Source organism: Rhinoraja longicauda, chromosome 15 (assembly GCF_053455715.1).
Source record: "Rhinoraja longicauda isolate Sanriku21f chromosome 15, sRhiLon1.1, whole genome shotgun sequence".
NCBI lineage: Eukaryota > Metazoa > Chordata > Chondrichthyes > Rajiformes > Arhynchobatidae > Rhinoraja > Rhinoraja longicauda.
This window is the reverse complement of record NC_135967.1, coordinates 34,520,363-34,544,212: the sequence shown is the minus strand read 5'-3', so window position 1 is coordinate 34,544,212 and position 23,850 is coordinate 34,520,363.

Below are 23,850 nucleotides of genomic sequence, written 5' to 3'. Positions count from 1 at the left end.
AGGAATGGATGACGTTTCGGGTCAAGACCCTTCTTCAGACTGATGTCAGGGGAGGGGGCAGTACAAAGATAGAATGTATTCAGAGACAGGAAGACTAGTGGGAGAACTGGGAAGGAGGAGGGGATAGAGAGGGAAAGCAGGAACTATCTGAAATTAGAGAAGTCAATGTTCATACCGCTGGGGTGTAAACTACCCAAACGAAATATGAGGTGCTGTTCCTCCAATTTGCCCTGGGCCTCACTCTGACAATGGAAGAGGCCCAGGACAGAAAGGTCAGATTGGGAATTGGAGGGGGAGTTGGTACTGAGCCACCGGGAGATCAGGTTGGTTAAGACGGACTGAGCAGAGGTGTTCAGTGAAACGATCACTGAGCCTGCGCATGGCCTTGCCGATGTAGAGAAATTGACAGCTGGAACAGCAGATACAGTTGATGAGGTTGAAGGTGCAGGTGAACTTCTGCCTCACCTGGAAAGACTGTTTGGGTCCTTGGATGGATTCGAGGGATGGAATCGAGGGGGCTTTCCCTCTCTTTCATCTCCCCCTTCCCAGTTCTCCCACTAGTATTCCTGTCACCAACTATATTCTATCTTTGTCTCGCCCCTTCCCCTGACATCAGTCTGAAGAAGGGCCTCAACCCGAAACGTCACCCATTACTCCTCTCCCGAAATGTTGCCTGACCCACTGAGTTACTCCAGCATTTTGGGTCTACCTTATATTCACTGGAATTTAGAAGGATGAGAGGGGATCGTATAGAAACATATAAAATTATTAAGGGATTGGGCAGGCGAGATGCAGGAAAAATGTTCCCAATGTTGGAGAGTCCAGAACCAGAGGTCACAGTTTCACGGTGACACAGCATGGTGGCACAGCATTAGAGTTGCTGCCTTACAGCGCTTTCAGCGCCGGAAACCCAGGTTCGATCCCGACTAAGGGTGCTGTCTGTACGGAGTTTGTACGTTCTCCCCATGACGTTCTCTCCGAGATCTTCGGTTTCCTCCCACACTCCAAAGACATACAGGTTTGTCGGTTAATTGGCTTGGTGTATGCGTTAATTGACCCTCGTAGTAGGATAGTGTTAATGTGTAGGAATCGCTGGTTAGTGCAGACTCGGTGGGCCGAAGGGCATGTTTCCGCTCTGTATCTCTAAACTAAACTAAACTAATAAGGCGTAGGCCATTTAGGGCTGAGATGAGGAAAAACATTTTCACCCAGAGAGCTGTGAATCTGTGGAATTCTCTGCCACAGAAGGCAGTGGAGGCCAATTCACTGGATGTATTCAAGAGAGAGTTGGATATAGCTCTTAGGGCTTAGGGAATCAAGGGATATGGGGAGAAAACAGGGACAGGGTACTGATTCTGAATGATCAGCCATGATCATATTGAATGGCGATGCCGGCTCGAAGGGCCAAATGGCCTACTCCTGCACCTATTTTCTATGTGTCTATGTTTCAATGTTTTCTATGTTTCTATGTTTCTATGTTTTACATTGATGGCAATGGAATCAAATATTGGGAGGTGAGTCCAAATGGCTTATATCCTCAGTGTTTTTAATACTCGTGTGCTAAGACAAATTTCTCCCCTAATACATACTCCATAAAATAAAAACAAACAATAAATTAAAATTCATTACATAACTTACATTATCAATCAGATTTCTATCTTAAATCAACCACAGGAAGGCACCAACAAAAACATTTAAGCAGTTTCAATTGCTGAATAGTTACACAGAGGTATATTAATGTGGGACTGGGAATGGACATGGAATGGATAGAGGTCATTGGAGAGCCATTCATGAAGAGAGCAGGGCCACTGTGATCTGTGGCCAGTCTCACTCTCACAGAGTAAGCAGCCACCCACTGGAGCAGGAACAGAATGGGTGCAGGGGAATCGAGAGAAGCAAAGGGAAGGGGATCATTGAGGGAGCATGGAGCCAAGGTGAATGGGGATCAAGAAGGGATGGTACGGTAGCGCAGCGGTAGAGTTGCTGCTTTACAGCGAATGCAGCGCCGGAGACTCAGGTTCGATCCTGACTACGGGTGCTGCACTGTAAGGAGTTTGTACGTTCTCCCCGTGACCTGCGTGGGTTTTCTCCGAGATCTTCGGTTTCCTCCCACACTCCAAAGACGTACAGGTATGTAGGTTAATTGGCTGGGTAAATGTAAAAATTGTCCCTAGTGGGTGTAGGATAGTGTTAATGTACGGGGATCGCTGGGCGGCACGGACTTGGTGGGCCGAAAAGGCCTGTTTCCGGCTGTATATATATGATATGATATGATATGATATGATATGATATGATATGATATGATATGATATGATGAGTTAAGGGTATAGGGTCAAAGAAAAGATTGAAGGGATCAAGGTGCATGGGAGACTCAGAGAGAGAGAGAGGGGGAGATAGGGAGAGAGAGGGAGAGAGAGGGGGAGAGGGTGTGAGAGGGGAGAGAGGGGGAGGGGGAGATGGATAGGGAGAGGGAGGGGGAGGGGGAGAGGGAGGGAGAATGTTTTTCAAAGGCCTGCAGTTTCTATACATAAGAGTGAGTGTGATGCATTTCTGCTGACTGAAAATTCAAAACAATTGTATTTCATTTAAAATTGCAATGTCTCACAAGTTGATTTCCTTCCTTCCTGAAGACAAAATTACTATAAATATGAAGTGTCAAGTTGCCATTACTGCTACAAACACTTTATCCTGCTACTGCTTTTGACTTATTGTAAGTCTATGTGCCAAGCCAACATGGATGAATTTACTGCCCTAAAAAATGACACAAAGTGCTAGCTAGAGTAACTCATCGGATCAGCCAGCATCCCTGGAGAACATGGACAGATGGCGTTTCCGGTTGGCACCCTTCTTTAGTCTGAAAAAGGGCCCAGACCCAAAACGCCACCTATTCATGTTCTCCAGGCGTGCTGCCGCACCTGTTGAGTTACTCCACACTTTGTGTCTTTTTTTGTAAACCAGCATCTGTAGTTCCTTGTTTCTACATTCTGAATTTATTCCCCTCTCTGGTGTCCCCAATTAGTCCCCTCTTTATCCCATCCTCCACCAGCTTATCAGACCCAACCGTGCAAGCATGCAAGCACGAAGCATGAAATCACCCCCTGAATTAGAAATTAAAGGTTGAAACCCTACTCCAGAAACTTGAGAGCACAATCCTAGAATGGATCAGTAGGCGTGCTGCTCTTCTCAGTGTAGTACTGCACTCACTGCTCTCTGTGATGAATTACAAGACCAATAACTGGGTGACCGTTTTATCCTCTAATCACAAGCACTAAAAAAGTTGAATTAATTAATTCCCTTTTGTTGTTAGAGGTGTTATATTTATCACTGCTTGTTTCAAAAGTACTTCACCAGCAATGTGTTTATGAAATGCAACTTATTCGCAACTGAAACTATTAGACAAGGTTTGTGCTTCTCTGGACATTTAAAGCTGTTTCCTCTACTTCATTTCCTGAGTAATGTTTATTCAACACCATTCGTTAATAATGTTATAATCTTATGACTGAATGACTGGAACTAAACAGAATTCTCTTGCTCCAATAAAATTCATTAAGCTAAGATGCACATTATAATAATTAATTCATCTGAAGCTTTGTGTCAAAAAAGTAGGGCATGACCCAAACCAATGCCGAGACTGATATTGATTGCAGTCTCATTGAAATGAATGTCATTGCTGCAACTGACAAGGAAAAAAAAGAGTATTCCATTCCATCAAGATCGGTGCAGACTACTGAGCCTATCAGCTGCTCTTTTATACAAACTGTTGCTATGCCTGTCCCAGACAATCATTGTGAAGATGGCAAAGCAGGTGTCAGTTCCAGACAACAAGAACTGGGTTTTACTTGTTGGAGATGCCTGCCACTTACCTGGCATGGTTGCCACATCACACATATCACCCGAGCTGAATGCCGTCCAAGTCCTGCTCTGATCTCATTCTTGGAGGATTTATGAATGGAGAAAATTGTCAATGAACAGTTAGTTGCATGTGGCAGCTGGCCAACGTCATGTGTTCAGTAGAATGCTTCCGAAACTCACCCAAGGCCATGAGGCTTTATGGAATTCGGAAATAAAGTCAAGCATATTCAGGGTCACCCCTAGTTTATTGAAACTCATCAGTGATAGCCCCCTATATATTTAATGACAATGCATGAATTAACTGGTAACTTGAAAATTGATTTAATTCTGTCTATGACGAAGTCAGCACTTTCAAGCTGAGCATTAGTCTACTGTCATTGATGAGAGGAAGTTTACAAAGATGACTTAACTCCTGACTCTATGCCAAGGTCATGGTTTATAGCTCTGTTCACTTTTCTTCTCATAATAAAACTTTGGAACAATTGTTTTGTGAATGAATAGTTGCCTTGGCAATGGGCTCAACAAGTTGTCTGGATTTAGCATGCACAGCACCCTATCTTTACAAGTTGGCTGATCTTCTGAAGCCAGCAGGCTTCCGGCAACCCAGAGCAGGGTTCAAGTGGTGAATAAACCTCAGATGTTATCCTGTATCCTGTAGCCGCTAGAAACTTAGAACACCTGCTTTTAAAGGCATTTGATCAATTTTGTTAGTAACTGATTTTTAAAAATGCCTTCATACAATGAAAAAATTAAAAAGTAAGCTTTGTTAAAAAAAAATCCAAAATAAATGTAATTAAAACACATCAAAACACCAATTAACACAATTAAAATAAAATAACTAAAGCACTTACCAGCACTTACATTTTTGCACACGGTTCACAATTCTATTGAAATGTAATGGGTCAGCATTTGTACTCCAGTCCCTGCCTGCATGGAGCTGAGGATGTGAAAGGCACCCATCCACTATCCTCAACAAATCACTGAAGTCAATAGTCCTGTAAAGAAACGGCTAGTCAGGGGCGACAACTGACCTGCAGCTTATCTTGGATTTCCATGCTGACCGTTCGCGTATGGATGTCCAAGCTACTGTATCTTGAAGTGCAAAGACTGAGAGCCAGTTGCTCCCTTGGAATCCTTCAACCATTAGACAACACAGTTTGACCCATTATGCCAGCTACACATTGCAGTAAAGGTGCTGTGTATAAGATGGACTCCTCCCTCCTCCAATGAAATTATCTCATTCCTCTCTGACACCACTCCAGAATTTTGCAGAGTTATTACTGTGATTGGGTTTGAGTATGAAGTGGAGGCACCCTGTCAAATACCAAAACTCCACACTAGCATGTAGCAGTCCTCTGCAGTAGATTTGCTGAGAGTCCCTTCCGAGAAGCCCTGGCCCATGCCGGTTCAAAGTGGCGAAGGGGCACAGGGAAGTGCAGTGGAAATAATGGAAGGAACACTCCTCTTCCCAATCTAAGTCTTTCCGCTCTCTTAAATACCCACTAACTTACCATTGGCAAATACAGTGGCCATATCATCACAGAACCAGAGTGGAAGCTGGTCATCCATGATCCCAAGGGTCCAACTAAAATGATTGCATGTTAATTAGTTAACTGTACAAAAGTCTTTCATTAACTTATCAGGATGTATAACTATATCATTTGTCTCCCTTTTTGTCTCACAGCTTCTGACCATGGAGGAGTTAAGTGGAAGGCTGGAGAGAGCAGTGGATGATAACGAAAAAATCAGGAAGAGAAACAGCATCGAGTAATGAACGAGTTAAGTAGAAAACTGGAGAGGGCAAAGTGTGAGAATAAGGAATCAGCAGAGAAGGCAGTGAAAGCACAGGAAATGCTAATGGAAAAGTGTGCCAAGTCCAGGAAATGCATTCAAAGGCTACAAGGGCAAGTGGAGGACTTCCAAGCTCAAACTCTTCAAAAGGTTAAAGAACAGAGACTGTGCATCACAAAAAAATAAGCAACAGAAACCGAGAAGGCGAGGGAGCAAAAATAGGAAATAATAATTGCATTGAAACCTCCTCAGATAGAGGCAGGAGCATAGCCAGCGTTATGGGAGGGCAGCCGAGCTTGCCCAATAGTCACGACGTGTATTAAGGACATGTGTGTGAGTGTGTTTATAGGTGTATAATAGGCATTTGTTTGAAGGAAAGAAGCATAAATCTCAGTGCATCCCGGTTGCAGCAAAGAAACAGCAGGAAGAAAGGAATAATGTTCACCCCACACATCTGTGTACAATAAAAATGGAAACATGATAAAGAAAAAGACGGAATTACTTCCATGCTGCATGTATGTGTGGATGGTAATAGTGAATATGATTAAAATGGCAAAGTAAAACAGTTGGGTGATCAGCTAGTGAAGGCGCATGTGAATATTAACAGCAACATGTTGGGGCGGGGTGTGCGGGTGGTTCCTGTGATTTATTCATTGTGTGGATAGTAGGAAATAAACCAGGAGAATATGTAGTCATGCATAATATGAGCAGATTTTTGTTTTTAAATAGGTGAGACACTCACCAAGAACAAGTAGAAGGGAGATGTAATTAAGCATATGGAAAATGGAGAATAGAGATGAGATAGATAAGGCAGAGAAATTTCCACTCTTATTAAGAACCATGGGCATGATTGTTTGGGATTTTTGCCTGGGAAAGCAAACATAGAGAGGTACTTGGGAAGAAAGTTTTTGACCTGTGGTTAAGTAACTGCAATCAGTAACGAGTATCCAGTGGTGCACAAGAGTTGATGGCGACTTAATTTTAGTGCAGGTAGCACAAGGTAATGGCATGGAACTTATAAATTGATGCAGCACTGACACTTAGATGGAAGTGATGAGGAAGAGATAAATCAGACACTATAGCATTTAAGAATTAGAATATTATGTAAAAACTGTAGTGGAAATAAAAAAAGTCTAAGAAAGTTCAGGCAGCAAAACTGAATATTTGCTTTTAAGTAGACCTGCTGAGAACCAGATTTAATCCTGACTTTGGATGCCGTCTGTGTGGAGTTTGCATGTTCTCCATGTGACCACATGCGTTTCCTCTGGGTGCTACAGTTTCCTCCCACTTACCAAAGATGTGTGGGTTTGTAAGTTCATTGGCCACTGTAAATTTCCCCTAGTGTGTAGGGAATTTGGGTATGTGAATATGGGTAAACACAGAACCAGTGCTAATATGTGTTCAATGGGCAATATGGACTTGGTTGGCAAAAGGGCCTGTTTCCATGCCCTTTCAATCAATTCAATCAATCATTATTTGCATGCAACATGCATCAAGTTTAAATGCATTAGGCCTTATCATATTCTCAATCAGGAGATCACCTCTACAGCCTGAGTGAATTCTCACTAAGGAAAGGTTTCATACTTATTTGGAAGAAGCAGTAAACAATTTGTTTAGATCAGTTACAGAACAGATCCAGTAATTGATGACCATTTGTGGGATGTGAGTGTTACAGGCACGTTGAGCAATTATGGTGTAACCCAATTGTCCATTAACAGTGCAGCCTGATAGCGTCAACTACAACATCGAAGACCTTAACGACAAAGACTTCATGTCAACGACGTACAATACGATACAATAGAACTTTATTTATCCCAGGAGGGAAATTGATTTGCCAACAGTCTTAAAACACAAAATACATAAAACAAGAAATTAAAGTGACAAGTGGAAAGGATTGGGGATGTGCAAAGATTGTGGGGGGGGAGTCAGTCTACCCCACGACAGAAGGGGGAGGCATTGTACAATACAAGGGAAGAAGGATCTCCTGTGGTCTTCTGTACTGCATCTTGGTGGAACCAGTCTGTTGCTGAAGGTGCTCCTCAGGTTGATCAGTATGTCATGGGTGGGGGGGAGGGGAGCTGTATTATCCAAGATGCTCCACAGTTTGAGGAGCATCCTCCCCTCCAAGATCACCTCCTATGAATCCAACTCTGCCCCCAGGACGGAGCCAGCCTGCTTGATGAGTTTGTTAATCCTGTTGGTGTCCATGGCCTTCGCCCTGCTGCCCCAGCACATGTCAGTGTTGTTGGTCGACAGTTCTATATAAGTCAGCAGGTTGTCCTCCATGAACAAAATGAGAAGTGTTTATACAACAATCCCATTATTGTTATTGGATTTTTAATTTCTAGAATTAAAAAAAATCTATTTTTAAAATTCATGTCTCTGTATCGCTAAAGCAGATCTCGCAACTCAATCACTCTGCTGCTGTGTTTGAGGGAGATTGCTCGGGAGAAGGAAACATCCTTTAAATAATCATATTTAAAGCCTGTGTTGTATGTATAGTCTGTATAATCTGCATAATCTAGCAATGACACCTGTGCTTTGGTTGGAAACTGTGTCTTGAAGATCAGGTCTTTCACTGCAATTGAGGGAAGAGTGAAGAAACATCTGGTTTAAATGTTATTGACATCAAGAAGAACCTCAATACAATGGAAAATATTGACAAAGAGTTTGAAGCAAGGTCCCGACCCGAAACGTCACCCTTCTAACATTCGTTTGAGATGCTGCCAGACTTTGAGGGAGTTATTCCAGGACTTTGTGTCCCTACGTATAAGCCAGCATCCATAGTTCCTTGCGTCTACAAAATATTATGGATACTGAGCATCTGCAATTTTCTTGAGGTAGATTGAGAAATTGGAGCATTTGCAAAACATGGCCAGACTAAGTTGTCAGTAGTGAGCACTGGTGGCTGACTGCTGACTTTCAAAGCAAATCTGGATTGACCTTTTTATTTCTGCAATGACTACTGAAAGTCAGCCAGCATTCTCAAAGATACACTCCACCCTGGCCATGCTCACATTTCAATCCTACCATCAGGAAGAATGTTTAGGAGCCTGAAAACGGTGATGTCCAAGTTCAGGAGCAGCTTCTTCCATGCAACCATCAAGCTATTAAACTCCAACCTTCAATACAAATCACTACAACTAATCACAACAACCTCCAAAGAAGCTGAGAACTACGTAAACTTGGTGGCATTGTTTTTGTCTTTGCATTACTATTGTTTATTTTATTATATAAAACATTACATAAGAATGGTCTCGACCCAAAACGTCACCCGTTCCTTCTCTCCAGAGATGCTGCCTGTCCCGCTGAGTTACTTCAGCGAGTAAGAATTTCATTGTTCCATTTCGGGACATATGACAATAAAACTCTTGACTTCTGAAAACTGCTGGGAGAAGTCTTTTGTGATCAGACCCTGCATAGCAATGAGGCCTTTACAAAATAAAGGGTCAAATGTGGTGACCAAATTAATTCAAATTCATAAAAAGGAAATGTTTTGACAGTGACCTTAATCAAGTTTCCAATTAAGCTGGAACTGCAAAGACCATCAAAATTTAAATGAAAAATAAAACATCTCTAAAAATGAAAAATCAAAAACCCTGGAAAATCATTAAAAGATTTCCAATTACTTTTAAACACAATGAAAAAGTATACATCAACAATTCACAAGGGTTTTAAAAATATGTTGGAAAGATTAGAATCAGTTTGAAACTAAAAACCTACCATAGCAAATTTTTACCTTCTCACTGCTGTTGCTTTCTATTTGAATCATGTGGAATAGACCAGGTGTCTGGTCTTTTCCACATTAACCAACTCAGGATTCTTCACTGAACACAAAACATCAGGCATTTCACCCCCCCCCCCCCCCCCCCCCCCCCCCCAGATACATCCCGAGACAGCAACTTCCAAATTTCAATAATCACATGCAGGACAGGCATGGGGAATGGGGGCGGAAGTATTTGAAGTGCCAGGAGACGAAGGGAGGAAATACCATGGCTGATCGAAGATAACAAAATAGTTCAAATTTTCAATCTTGCAATCTTATGTGATCATTGCAGCACTTGTGACACTGGCATGGAGATGACATTGAAAGGATTGGCATTTTCCTGCTAGCTTCCATTATTGTCTTGCGCATCTTCCTGCCATTTGTGAGGCACAACATGGCTGCTTCCACCATGTGTAAGAAAGAACTGCAGATGCTGGTTTAAACCGAAGACAGACACAAAAAGCTGGAGTAACTCAGCGGGACAGGCAGCATCTCTGGAGAGAAGGAATGGGTGACGTTTCAGGTCGAGACCCTTCTTCAGAAGTCTCAACCCGAAACATCACCCGTTCCTTCTCTGCAGAGATGCTGCCTGTCCCGCTGAGTTACTCCAGCTTTTTGTGTCCATCATGGCTTCCACCATTCTATGTATGTGTCAACCTCCACTTTTGAGCGTCAAAGATGCTTTGAGGGAGCAGTCAACTTTGTTTTAATTAGACTCCGTGGAAGTGTTGGACACATGATTCACTAAGTGCTGTAAGTAAATAACATCGACAAGTCAAACTAATCATTTGGGATTGCTCAGGAATCAAGAAGACAGACAACCATTCCCATTAATCCATTCTGTCGGGCTGTAAACATGAGATCAATATCACTTGTTTCACATGTTCTATGCATAAATTCAATTGTGATTGACAATTGTATTTATCTACGAGGTGTGTTTTCTATATTTTGTCTCGGCTCAATCTGCAGCACAGAAGTATGAAGAGAACTGGGACCTGTGAAACATAAATGAATTGCCATATGTAAGCATAGTTTTTTTTATCTCCATATATTTTGAAAAGTTTTTAAATTATTGCGAAGAAATTGACCATTCCCTTATTATAACATATATAATGTTGGTTGGTACCACTTTAAGAATTGTAGCATATGACCACCAACTCACCGTTGTTATTGATGCATTATTTTAATATAGAACATGTCAGAAGTGGTGTGCCTCTGTGGGATTAAGCACACAGTTTGAATAAGGGTCCTGACCCAAAGATGATTTTCCCTGTTACTGATCAATACCAAAGAGTCCACCTGGCAAAACCAGGAAATAGATCATAAATGCATGTGTGAGGTGTGTAATATAAATTGCTTTAATCCCTTTTTCCTCATTCTATCTACTACAGAAGCAATTAACAGTAGCCCTAAGTAAGGGAAACAGAAGCTGTAAAAAGATGTACTTACGGACACAGCTCTTTTTGATCATATTTCTCCAACAATAATGAAAAGTTGCCAAACAGTTTTTACAAAGAGTATGCCATTTTAAACTCTAGCCGTATCATTCTTGTTCCTATGGTTTCAAACACCAGTGTGTCTATAAGCAATAGACCAAAAAGAAGACCTTTCTGAGACAGAGACCTTCCTGCTTATCCATAGTTATGGTTTAGGTCTGAAACACAAGCACATTGATAAAATATTTGCTGACATTAAGTTTGTTGTACTGGGGCTTCTAGTTGAAGAGTAATATCTCACTGATGATGTTGCTGTCAGGTTCATTTGCTCATTTGTGGACTGTTCTTCTCTTCCTCAATACTGTGATAGATGGGGCTTGTAGAGAAATTACTTTATCACACAGCTGAGATGGGAGATCTTAGCGAGGAAGCATATTTGTGATATTCAGTCTCTAACACCCACAGTGCTACTTCAATCTGTTCTTTAATATATTGGCAGAGTTACTGGAACTTGAGGATATATTATTCTTTTACTGACTCAATCAAGCACTGAAATAAAATTGAATAATTTAGCAGTCTCACACCTCCCTTACAATCTACGGTGGATTTATACATTACAATAGCTTTCATTATTATTGCCAATGCTTTGGGCAAAAATTGTAAAATTTACTTAAGATCAATCTAGATACATTTTTTATACCCCTTACAACTGGAATATTTTGATTAATTTCCATTCATTCCCAAGATGTGGGCATAGCTTGCAAGACCAATATTTATGGCCCATTCCTAATTGCCTTTGAAACTCGGTGGTGAGCCATTTGCTTTAAGCACTGCAATTTGTACGGTGAAGGTACTCCCACAGTGAGTGGTCGTTTTGCTTAAACTGAATTCTAAGCCATTTAAAAGCCAAACAAATTGTATAGGATCCAAACTCACTGTGACGTCTGACCAAATCAAGGCAGCTAGCTTCCTTTGTTCAATGAGACTGGTGGATCAGGTAGTATTTATGACAATCTGATAGTTCCAAGGGCATTTTTACCAATTTTAGCAATTATTCTAGATGAGTCATCAAGTCTTAGAGTGTGGCAACAGGCCCTTCAGTGCAACTTGCCCACCCTGGCCAATATGTCCCAGCTACACTAGTTCCACCTGCCCGCATTTGGTCCATATCACTCCAAACCTGTCCTATCCCTGTACCTGTCTAACTGTTTCTTAAATGTTGGGATAGTCCCAGCCTCAACTACTTCCATACACCCACCATAATTTTTTTGTGAAAAAGTTACTCCTCAGATTCCTATTAAATCTTATCCCCTTCACCTTAAATCTATGTCCCCTGGTCCTCGATTCATCTACTCTGGGCAATAGACTCTGTGGATCCACACGATCTATTCCTCTCATGATTTAATACAACATTGTAAGTTATATTGGATTGAAGTTAATTCACTAGCCTATCATGTTAGAGTTAAGCACATATGTTCAGTAATGCAAACTACTAAATTACTATACCAGTAACATAATGAAGCAAGTCTTCCACACTATGACCAACTGTTCCAATGGAAGCCACTGCCATTCAGCCAATCCAATGGAAGTAAGTCGTGCTCTTTTGTATGAGGGACACATCTATCGCTACACTCTGCTGCTGGGGAATTGCCTCCCTGAGTCAATGCCAGGTTTGGAGATCTCATTGATTTCAATGGCGATTATAAGTCTGAAGATTTGAAGCAAAGGAAAATTAAAATTATTGTTTTACTTTATGTTAATGCGCTTAATTCTTTTAAAATGTTTAAATGTGCTTTAAGTAAATATATTTTACATTTAAAATTAATATTTTACACATCAGGAGGTGCAGATCCAGAGCAAGCAAGATCATGAGGGACCCCTGCCACCCCAGTAACGGACTGTTCCAGATGCTACGATCAGGCAAACGCCTCCGCTGTCACGCTGTGAAAACGGAGAGGATGAGACGGAGTTTCTTCCCACAGGCCATCAGGACTGTCAACTTTTATAACTCCAGAGACTAAATTTTTGCCAACACTATAGTAACTTATTAACTTTATTTATATGCTGTAACTGTAATTCTTTTTTGTGCACAATCCGCAGGCATTGCCACTTTCATTTCACTGCACATCGTGTATGTGTATGTGACAAATAAACTTGACTTGACTTGACTTGATTTAGTTCAGTTTTTAGATTAGTTTAGAGATACAGTATGGAAACAGGCCCTTCGGCCCACCGGGCCCAACAACCAGCCATCACCCCCATTCACTACTTCTATACTGCACACTAGGGACAATTTTTGTTTACGGAAGCCAATTAATCTACAAACCTGCACATCTTTGGAATGTGGGAGGAAACCAGAGCACCCAGAGAAAACCCACGTGGTCAAAGGGAGAACGTACAAACTCCAAAGTACAAACGGACAGTAAACTGGACTGGTGCAGGAACACCAGTTCCTGGTGTTGTATAAGAAGGCACTGTATAAGAAGGGGCAGAGCCGTCTGTACTTTATGAGGAGGCTCCGCTCTTTCAACGTCTGCAGTAAGATTCTGCAGATGTTCCATCAATCAGTGGTGGGCAGTGCCATCTTCTTCGCGGTCATGTGCTGGGGTAGCAGGGAAAAGGCCGCGGACGCCAACAGAATTAACAAGCTCATCAGGAAGGCTGGCTCCGTCCTGGGGGTTGCAGTTGGGTTCACTGAAGGCGGTCTTGGAGTGGAAGATGCTCCTCAAACTGTGGAGCATTTTGGACAATACAGCTCACCCCCTTCCATGACACACTAGTCAACCTGAGGATTACCTTCAGCAACAGATTGGTTCCACCAAGATGAAACACAGAATGCCACAGGAAATCCTTTTTCCCCTGTGGCTATCAAACTGTACAACTCCTCCCCCTTCTGTTGTGGGGTAGACTGACTCCCCTTCCCCCTCCTCACCCTCCCCCTCCCAATCTTTGCACATCCCCAATCCTGGACTTTCCACTCGTCACTTTAATTTCACGTTTTAATGTATCTTGTTGTGTTTTATGACTGTTGGCAGACAATTTCCCTCCTGGGATAAATAAAGTTCTATCGTATCGTGTAGTATTGTTTCATAACTGTACAGACTGCACTCGTAGTTAGGATTGAACCTGTGTCTTTGGCGCTGTAAAGCAGCAACTCTACCACCACACTACTGTACAGACCCGTGCCCCACTTATTGAATTATTTCTAAAACCTTTAATATTTTTTAAATAGCTTAATGTCAGATACATTTAATAAGTGTTAAAATGTCTCCCATCTTTGGCTGGAGGTGATGCTCCGGATTCAGTTTTATCTCTTGTCAATTACCTTATTGAATGATCCAATTGTATTCGATTGCCATCTGCAGATCTTTGAGGAAGAAGGTTTGAGAGAGTGAGGCTCAGCGTGGGCATCATAATCTCTTGGATTTCATTCTGAATGCATCAAAATTGAAGTATTATCTATGGGTAGTTTTATAAAATCATACTAGTTAGTGGAGGATAGCTGTTGAGAAATTGCAGACTGCTGCCTATAACATTAATGGATTGAAAATTGTATGCGAACCTTCATGATTGTATTACAGGTGGCAGATGGTCAAAGCTCCTCAGCATTTGTGTGACCTCGAATGATCTGTCTTCGAGTGTTAGATTTGTATTATTGAGGTCAATGCTATTTTACATTAGGTAACTGCAGGAAACACAATTTCTTGTCTGAACAGGCTCAAAGACTTTGGTGGATGATTGACAAATTTGAATGAACTATTGAAAAATTCTGACTTTACCTCTTATGTTGCTTTCATGCCCCACAGAAACTTTATTCTCCAACTGTCCTCTCCTTGGTAACTCTCCTTTAATTCACAGAGTTGAAGCAGTCAGCAAACTTGATTTTGTACTTGATTTAGCAATGGTTTCTTACTACATGACCATGCCACCACCTTGACTATTTATCTCTACCTCCCTTTACTTTGCCAGTGCCTCAGCTCACCCTGTTTGTTACCACTTGACTGTACTCATAAAGTCATAAGGTCATAAGTGATGGAAGAATTAGGCCATTCGGCCCATCAAGTCTACTCCGCCATTCAATCATGGCTGATCTATCTCTCCCTCCTAACCCCATTCTCCCTGTAACCCTTGACACCCATACTATTCTGAAAGCTTCCTTGGTGACACTCCATCATCTACTCCTTATAAACGTGAGATCACTAAAGACTTTGTTGCCCATTAGCAAAGCTGCCATGCTCTAATTTTTTTAATTCTAAAATTAGACATGTGACCACCTTCCTACATTTCCATTGTCTTCTGTGTCTTAAATAGTAACTGTATTACAACAGGTGGCTGTGCCCTTGATACCCTAAGCTTTCAAATTCCTGCCCTAAACATCTACACCTCTCTAAAACTCTGCCCAAGGATAAAAATAAAACATGACCAGAACACAACTCAGCCATAGCAATCTGAACCTAACTCATGTCTGAGAATGATTGAAAAGACTAGGCTTGTATTCACTGGAGTTTAGAAGGATGAGAGGGGATCTTATAGAGACATATCAAATTATAAAAGGACTGGACAAGCTAGATGCAGGAAAAATGTTCCCAATGTTGGGGGAGTCCAGAACCAGGGGCCACTGTCTTAGAATAAAGGGGAGTCCATTTAAAACTGAGGTGAGAAGGAACTTTTTCACCCAGAGAGTTGTGAATATGTGGAATTCTCTGCCACAGAGGGCAATGGAGGCCATATCACTGGATGGATTTAAGAGAGTTAGATAGAGCTCTTGGGGCTAGTGGAATCAAGAGATAAGGGGAGAAGTCGGGCACAGGATACTGATTGTGGATGATCAGCCATGGTCACAATGAATGGCGGTGCTGGCTCGAAGGGCCGAATGGCCTCCTGCACCTATTTTCTATGTTTCTATGTTTCTATGATTAACCTGTTAGGTACCCAACCTGGTCTGATCGTTGTTTGCCTGGGCTAGCAGATCATGGCACATACCCACTCAGTCCTAGAACACACGGTTAGTGGTAGAGGCAGCCATGATAGTGGTTTTTATGAGGCTATTGGATAAACACATAGACATGCAGGGAATGGAGGGATATGGATCATATGCAGATGGAGGAGATTAGTTTAATTTGGCATCATGATCGGCCCAGAAATTGAGGGCCGGAGAGGGCCGGAGAGCCTTTTCCTGTGCTGCACTATTCTATCTTCGGTGTTAGTTCAGTGATTAGACTTTCATGAGACCGTTAGTCTGATCCTACTGTTGGAGCGGCACAATGGTAGTATTGCTGCCGTGCAGAGTCAGAGGCCCAGGTTCGATCCTGACCTTGTGTGTTGTTATGCAATTTGCACATTCTTCCTGTGACTGTGTGCGTTTTCTCCAGGTGCTCCGGTTTCCTCCCACATTTCAAAGATGTGCAAGTTTGTAGGTTCTAGAACTAGTCAGTGTGGACTCGGTCGGCCAAAGGGCCTGTTTCCTTAATGTGTCACTAAACTAAGCAATGTAGGACACCCCATATGGCCCTCACTGATATGTGAATGTATTTCTTTAGACTTAATTTGTGATGTGAAAATATTTAAAAATTACTCCGAATTTGCTTTTCAAAGATGGTTCAGCATGTAACTGATGGTTTTAATGTTTTTTCAGAGCTGCTCGGACCTGCGCCCAGCATCTATAGTTGGATTCTCTATGGTCACAGCCAGGCTCTGCACCTTTCTTTGCCTCTCTCCTCCTCTCAAACACTCCTTAAAACCTCTAACTTTGGCCATCTGCTCCTATATCTCCTGTGTGGTTTGATGCCAAATTCAATTTGTTATTGCTCCCATGAAATGAATTGATGTCAAGTCAACTCAAGTTGAGTTTACAGTCACAAGTAATCTGAATTACAGGCACAATAAAGGTCTTGCAGCAACTTCACAGGCACTAGACTCAGACTAGACACACAAAACATAAATCATACGTAAACTATGCATAAATTATACATAAATTCTACAAGACTGCGAAAAGAAAAAGAATGAGCAGATAAAAAGACTTTGGTGCAAAATTACAATTAGGAAACAAGTTCATCGTAATGCAAGTAGTAGTCCATGGTGTTTCATTGCTGAGGTAGGATTAGGGCAGTGCAAGTTTCAATGAACCTGATGGTTGTAAGTAAGTAGCTGTACTGAACCTGGTGGCGTAAGACTTCAAGTTTATGTACCTCCTGTCCAACTGTAGCAATGAGAAGAGTCTATAGATCCTTGATAATAGATGCCACCTTCTTGAGGCAGCACCACATGTCAATGCCTTTGGGGGTGCAGAGGGCTGTCCCCATGATGGACGAGGCTAAGTCCACCATTCTCTGCAATCTCTAATGTTCCTGATCCTACCAGGCCAGGATACAACCAATCAGGATATTTATTTATGTAGAATTAAGGAACTGCAGATGTTGTCTCTTACCAAAGATAAACACAAAGTGCTGGAGTAAATCAATGGGTCAGGCAACATCTCTGGAGAAAAAGGATGGCTGACATATCAAGTTGGGACCCTTCTTCAGACACAAATCTGAAATGTCACCAATCCTTTTTCTCCAGAGATGCTGCCTGACCCGTTGAGTTACTCTAGCACTTTGTGTCGTCATTTTAATATTGCATCTGTCAACAAATTTTAAGAGTATTCGGTGAAATGACAAATCTGTTTTAAGCTTCTAAGAAAGTAAGAGGGGCTGGGCTGCCTTATTTGTAATAACATCTATGTGCCGGGCTAAGGACACGTTTCACTATACTAAAAGTTTTCAATAAATGCAGATGTTTTTGTTGATAAGTTTTGTGCAACCATATTATGGTCTTCTTATCCCCCTATTCACCTGCAGGGTTTATACGATTTAACATATGCTATGCCTTTGATATAAAGTTTGCCTCGGGTACGATGGATTAATTCCCAGAGTGCCAGCATATTTTTCAGGTTTTATTTTTTTAAAACCCTGGAGCCACTAAAACAAAGAGTTGTTAATAATTTTCTTGAGCTCTCTCAGAAGAAAAATGGATGAGCTATTAAAATCATTATCCATCTCAGTCTGAGAGACAAGAATTTATCACATTGCAACACTTCCGAGAGAAAACAACACCTGGGCTACTGTAATAACTTTTTTTTAATGAAGTTCAGAGATACTTTATCTGGAAAGATCTGCATGTTGTAGTGGAAAGGTTCCCCATTCCAGGTGGCAAATTTGCTGAATGATCAGAGATTCAGAGCTGGAGCAGAGGTTGGCGATTGGTTCGTGAAAAATGAAGCGTGCAGCAGGATCAGTCTGAGAAACAGAGAGAGATTTCACTTTCCTCCCTTGTCAGGAAAAACATGTGAAAGATGCTCACTGATACCTAAATGCAAGCAGGCTAAAAGGAGAAAGGATTGTGCAGGGCAGATCACTACCCTGTAAAAGTGAATTTAGCACCTTAATCAGAGTGGAATGTTATGCCTCAGTTAATCTTGCAGTCTTATTCTGATGCTTTGTGATTGTCATTTTTTTATACATATGAGTGGATAGTGAGTCATGCAATACTAAATCTAATACTTTGATGTAAACAATTTCTGGTAAAAACGATAAATACATTTGCATGCGAACTAATGTTAGTTGGCTCAGATTTTTTTCATCTCTCGATCCACAAATTATGTACAAAACAAAGATCTTCACCGTGATTTAGTCGAATCGAGTGTATTTGTGGTGGTCGGTGCCTTCATGGGAATATTTACTTGGCTAAACTTGCAATTGGAATATCTACTTAAACACTATTCATCATGTACTGCTGTGGACTTGCTCAACATATCTACTGATGTGATTGAGAACACAATTCGAGAGTAAAAGACATCTCGCATTTATTTATCCAGCACTTTCACAATGTATCAAACCAATTTACAGCCAATAGTCTTTTTCTTGAAGTGCGGCACTGTGATAGCGAAGGAAGTGCAGTAAACAATTTGTGACAACAAACTCAAACAAACAGATGTAATAACAACACAATAATCTATATCTTTGTCATTTTAAGTGAAGAATAAACATTGGCATGGACAGTATGGTGAAACCAATTGGAGGGAATCTTTTTTCAAATCAATGGCGGTGCTGGCTCGAAGGACCAAATGGCCTCCTCCTGCACCTATTTTCTATTTTCTAAATCAGTATAATGGAATTGATAATACTGTCCTGAAAGAGTAGAAGAGGCCCCAGTATAATATTGCATTGAAAGACAGCACCATAAGCAGTGATAAACCGCTTGGTACGGTGTTCCCCCATATGGCAGCAGTTCAGGAAAATATATATAAATAAACACAAAATGTACACAGAAAACTGAACTAGTTTACCAAGGAAAATAATTGCAGGCTTTCGGTTCACAGCAGAAGGCCACTTAAAAGATTTGCTTTGAAAACCGAGAAGGCAATCTCATCTATTGATACTTGTGCAACAATATTTCATCAGACAGCATAACATCAATTTCTAGTTAATTAAAATACCTCTTCTGCCGACAATACAAACAAAATTCCCTTGACTGTAGACCGCGTACCAGTGTGGGCATTACTGTTGAGTGAAAAACATCCTATAGAAACACATTTCCATTTGTAACATGGGATTCAATGGGGAAGAAGGGTTTGCATTATGGAAGGTCTTGATACAGATGGTTTTCAAAGACTGCAATGCTTTTGTAACATGGGAATGCACTGTACTTTTTGAGAAGTTCAGACTAGAATTTTGTGCTCAAACCACTGGAGTGGTGCTGCTAGAACCAACCTGGAGAGAGGCATCAAGGATGCCAAAGCGTCCTACAAGAGGAAGATTGAGGACCACTTTTCCAACAATGACCCACGGCGGGTATGGCAAGGCATCCAGCACATCACCAACTACAAGACCAGCAACGCACGAATGCCGACGGCGACGCCTCGCTGGCAGAGGAACTTAACTGTTTCTTTGCTCGTTTCGAGGTGAAAGCTACAGTGGCAGACATAACACCCTCTCCAGCACCTGACAGCAACACCTTCACTGTGCAGGAGTATGATGTTAAGCGCGTGCTCAGAGCAGTGAATCCCAGGAAAGCTGCAGGCCCCGATGGTGTGACGGGCAGAGTGCTGAGGGAATGTGCAGACCAATTATCTGAGGTCTTCACAAAAATCTTCAACCTGTCCCTTTTAAAATCCACCATCCCTCCCTGCCTGAAGTCCGCCACAATCATCCCACTGCCGAAAAAGTCTGTCATCAGCGGTCTTAACGACTACCGTCCGGTAGCACTCACACCGGTCATCACAAAGTGCTTCGAGAGACTGGTCCTGCAGCACATCAAAGCCAGCCTCCCACCCACCTTCGACCCACACCAGTTTGCCTACAGAGCAAATAGGTCTACAGGGGATGCCATCGACACTGCTCTTCACACTGCACTGACCCACCTTGAACACCAGGGGAGCTATGTGAGGATGCTCTTCCTCGACTTCAGCTCTGCCTTTAACACGGTCATCCCGAGCAGACTGGTCACCAAACTTTCCGACCTTGGATTTTCCCAAGCCATCTGCCAATGGATCAAGGACTTCCTGACCAACCGCCCCCAGACCGTCAAAATAGGCCCTCACCTCTCCTCCACCATTACACTGAGCACCGGCTCACCACAGGGCTGTGTGTTGAGCCCCATCCTTTACTCCCTCTAAACTCACGACTGCGCCCCCACCCATCCCACCAACACCATCATCAAGTTCGCGGATGACACGACTGTGGTTGGACTCATCTCAGAAGGAGATGAGACAGCCTATAGGTATGAAATCCAAAGGCTGGCAGCATGGTGTTCAGTGAACAATCTGGTCCTGAACTCCTCCAAAACAAAGGAACTTATAATTGACTTTAGAAAAACCAGTGTAGACTACGACCCACTCTACATCAATGGGGTCTGTGTGGAAAGGGTACCAGCTTTCAGGTTCCTGGGTACGCACATCGCAGAGGATCTTACCTGGTCTACCAACACCATCACCACAGTAAAGAAGGCACAGCAGAGACTCCACTTCCTGAGGATCCTCAGGAAAACCAACCTGCAGGAGAAGCTCATGTTGTCCTTCTATCGCTGCTCCATCGAGAGTGTGCTGGCATACTGTATAACCACATGGTATGCCAGCTGCTCAGAAAAGGACAGGAAGGCCCTTCAGAGGGTCATCACGACGGCCCAGAAGATCATCGGCTGCTCACTGCCCTCCCTGGAGCACCTGTTCAGCCTACGCTGCCTCAGTAGAGCAGGCAAAATAATAAAAGATCCATCCCACCCCGGCGACCGTCTGTTTGTTCATCTGCCCTCTGGTCGACGTTTCAGGTCGATCAAATCCCGAACAAACAGACTTAAGAACAGTTTTTACCCCAGGGCCATACGAGAACTGAACACTACCTTTGCACTAGGCAACACCGTTAAAAAATCTTGTACTTAATATAATTGTATTTAATTGTATTTATGTATTTATTTGTTTTTGCATTTATTGCATATATGTTTGTACGCACCGTCAGGATTGGCTATTTTTTAATTTCGTTGTACTCGTTGCAATGACAATAAATGAATATTATTATTATTATTATTATTATTATTATTATTATTATTATTAATTTAAAATCGTCCAACCCAGAGAAGAAGTTAACTAATTGTGTTAAAGCTAACACTGGGAGTAATGGCCTAGCATGTATAAGAGCTGTAGGTGCTCATTGATGCAACTAATTGCTGTGAAATTTATCTAATAGCATTCTGAAGGCTCAGTTTGGAAATTCAATTGCAACTTGGCATTGATAGAGCATAAAACATAGAATAGTACAGCACAGGAACAGGCCCTTCAACCCACTATGTCAATGCCGAACATGATGTCAAGAGCAACTGTTATCTGCATGCACATAATCTATGTCCCTCCATTCCCTGCATATCCATGTACCCATTGAGAAGTCTCCTAAATTCCATTATCATATCTGCATCCACCATCACCCCCGCAGCATGTTCCAGGCATCCACCATGATTTATGTAAAAAGGTGCCCCCCCACCACATCTCCTTTAAACTTTGCTCCTCACACCTTAAAGCCTGGCCCTCTTGCATTGGATACTTCCATCCTGAGAAAATGGTTCTGACTGTCTACCCTAGCTATTAGTGTTATAGTTCCAAGGACACTTTCTATTTGGCTAGAGTCAGTCTGAAGGTATTATTTTCTGTTTTCAAGACAATATCTAATCAGAATTAGAATGAGAGGACTCGGAGGGCGGCACGGTGGTGCAGCGGTAAAGTTGCTGCCTTACAGCGCTTGCAGCGCCAGAGATCCGGATTCAATCCCGACTATGGGTGCTGCCTGTACGGAGCTTGTACTCCGTTCTTCCCAAACGCGTGGATTTTCTCCAAGATCCTTGGTTTGCTCCCACCTTCAAAAGACGTACAGGTTTGTAGGTTAATTGGCTTGGATAAGTGTAAATTATCCCTAGTGTATGTAGGATAGTGTTAATGTGCGGGGATCGCTGGTCGGAGCAGACTCGGTGGGCTGAAGGGCCTGGTTCCGCACTGTATCTCATACTTAAATCTGAGATCTGAAAATCTGATTTATCTGATTTAACAAATCTGAAATCATCATCATTGGTCCAAAAACGCTCACCAAATCCACCCAAAACTTCATCCTCAACATTGATGGTCTCCCAGTATCCACCTCACCTCACATCCGGAATCTTGGAATCATCTTTGATCAAGCCCTCTCCTTCGACAAACACATCAAACACATCACAAAGACAGCCTTCTTCCACCTCAAAAACATTGCCCGTCTCCGTCCATCCCTCTCCTCCACAGCTGCAGAAACCCTCATCCACGCCTTCATCACCTCCCGTCTGGACTACTGCAACAGCCTCCTCTATGGCGCACCCTCAAAAATCATCAGTAAACTTCAATACATTCAAAACTCCGCTGCCCGTCTACTAACCCACACCCCGATCCGTGACCATATCACCCCCGTCCTTTATAAACTCCACTGGCTCCCCATCCCCCAGAGAATCCAGTACAAAATCCTCCTCATAACCTACAAAGCCCTCCATAACCTGGCCCCATCCTACCTGACCGACCTCCTCCACAGGCACACTCCCACCTGCACCCTCCGCTCTGCTGCTGCCAATCTCCTATCCCCCCACATCCGGACCAAACTCAGATCCTGGGGAGACAGGGCTTTCTCCATCGCTGCTCCCACCCTATGGAACTCACTACCCAAAACGTTAGAGACTCCTCCACACTCACCACATTCAAAACATCGCTGAAGTCTCACCTGTTCAGTACTGCCTTCAACCACTGAAGGTCATCTCACCTTCTGTCTCCTTTCTCTGTTCGTTTATTTATTTACTTATTTATCTATTTATTAATTTCCCTATGTTCTCTAAATCTCTGTAAAGCGTCTTTGAGTATATGAAAAGCGCTATATAAATAAAATACATTATTATTATTATTATTATAAACTAAACTCATTGTGAGGACTATTCAACTAAAATGTCCTTAAAATTAAATAAAATGAGCAAATGTGTTATTTACACAAAATAAACTCCAGCACTTTGTGACTTTTTTTGTAAACGAGCATCTGCAGTTTCTTGTTTCTAAAAAAACTATAGTCAATCTTTATAAAATAACAGAATGCACACCATGTTTGACAACTGACCAGTTTCAAGGGCATTCAACCAAATGTAAACTCAGGTTGGCTAAGTTTGTAGTTCGTTGGAACCATAATGTTCATGCAGTCTGGTCATACGAGCTAATATTTATTTACAGAACCCTACCTAAGAATTGTTATTATCCCATGGGTTGACAAACATATTTGCTCATTCTATCTTTTCCACACAAAAAGGTCCCATTCATCAAAATATCGATTGGCCTGATTCGCTCACACTGAAGTTGTTATGTTTGACCTTCTGATCCTGGTTAGAATGATTCAACAGGAAAGGATTTGTCGAATGCTGGGGCAAAAGGCCGATGCTTATTGCTGTCTACTTGTGGCAGATGTTTGTTTGGATAGCAGC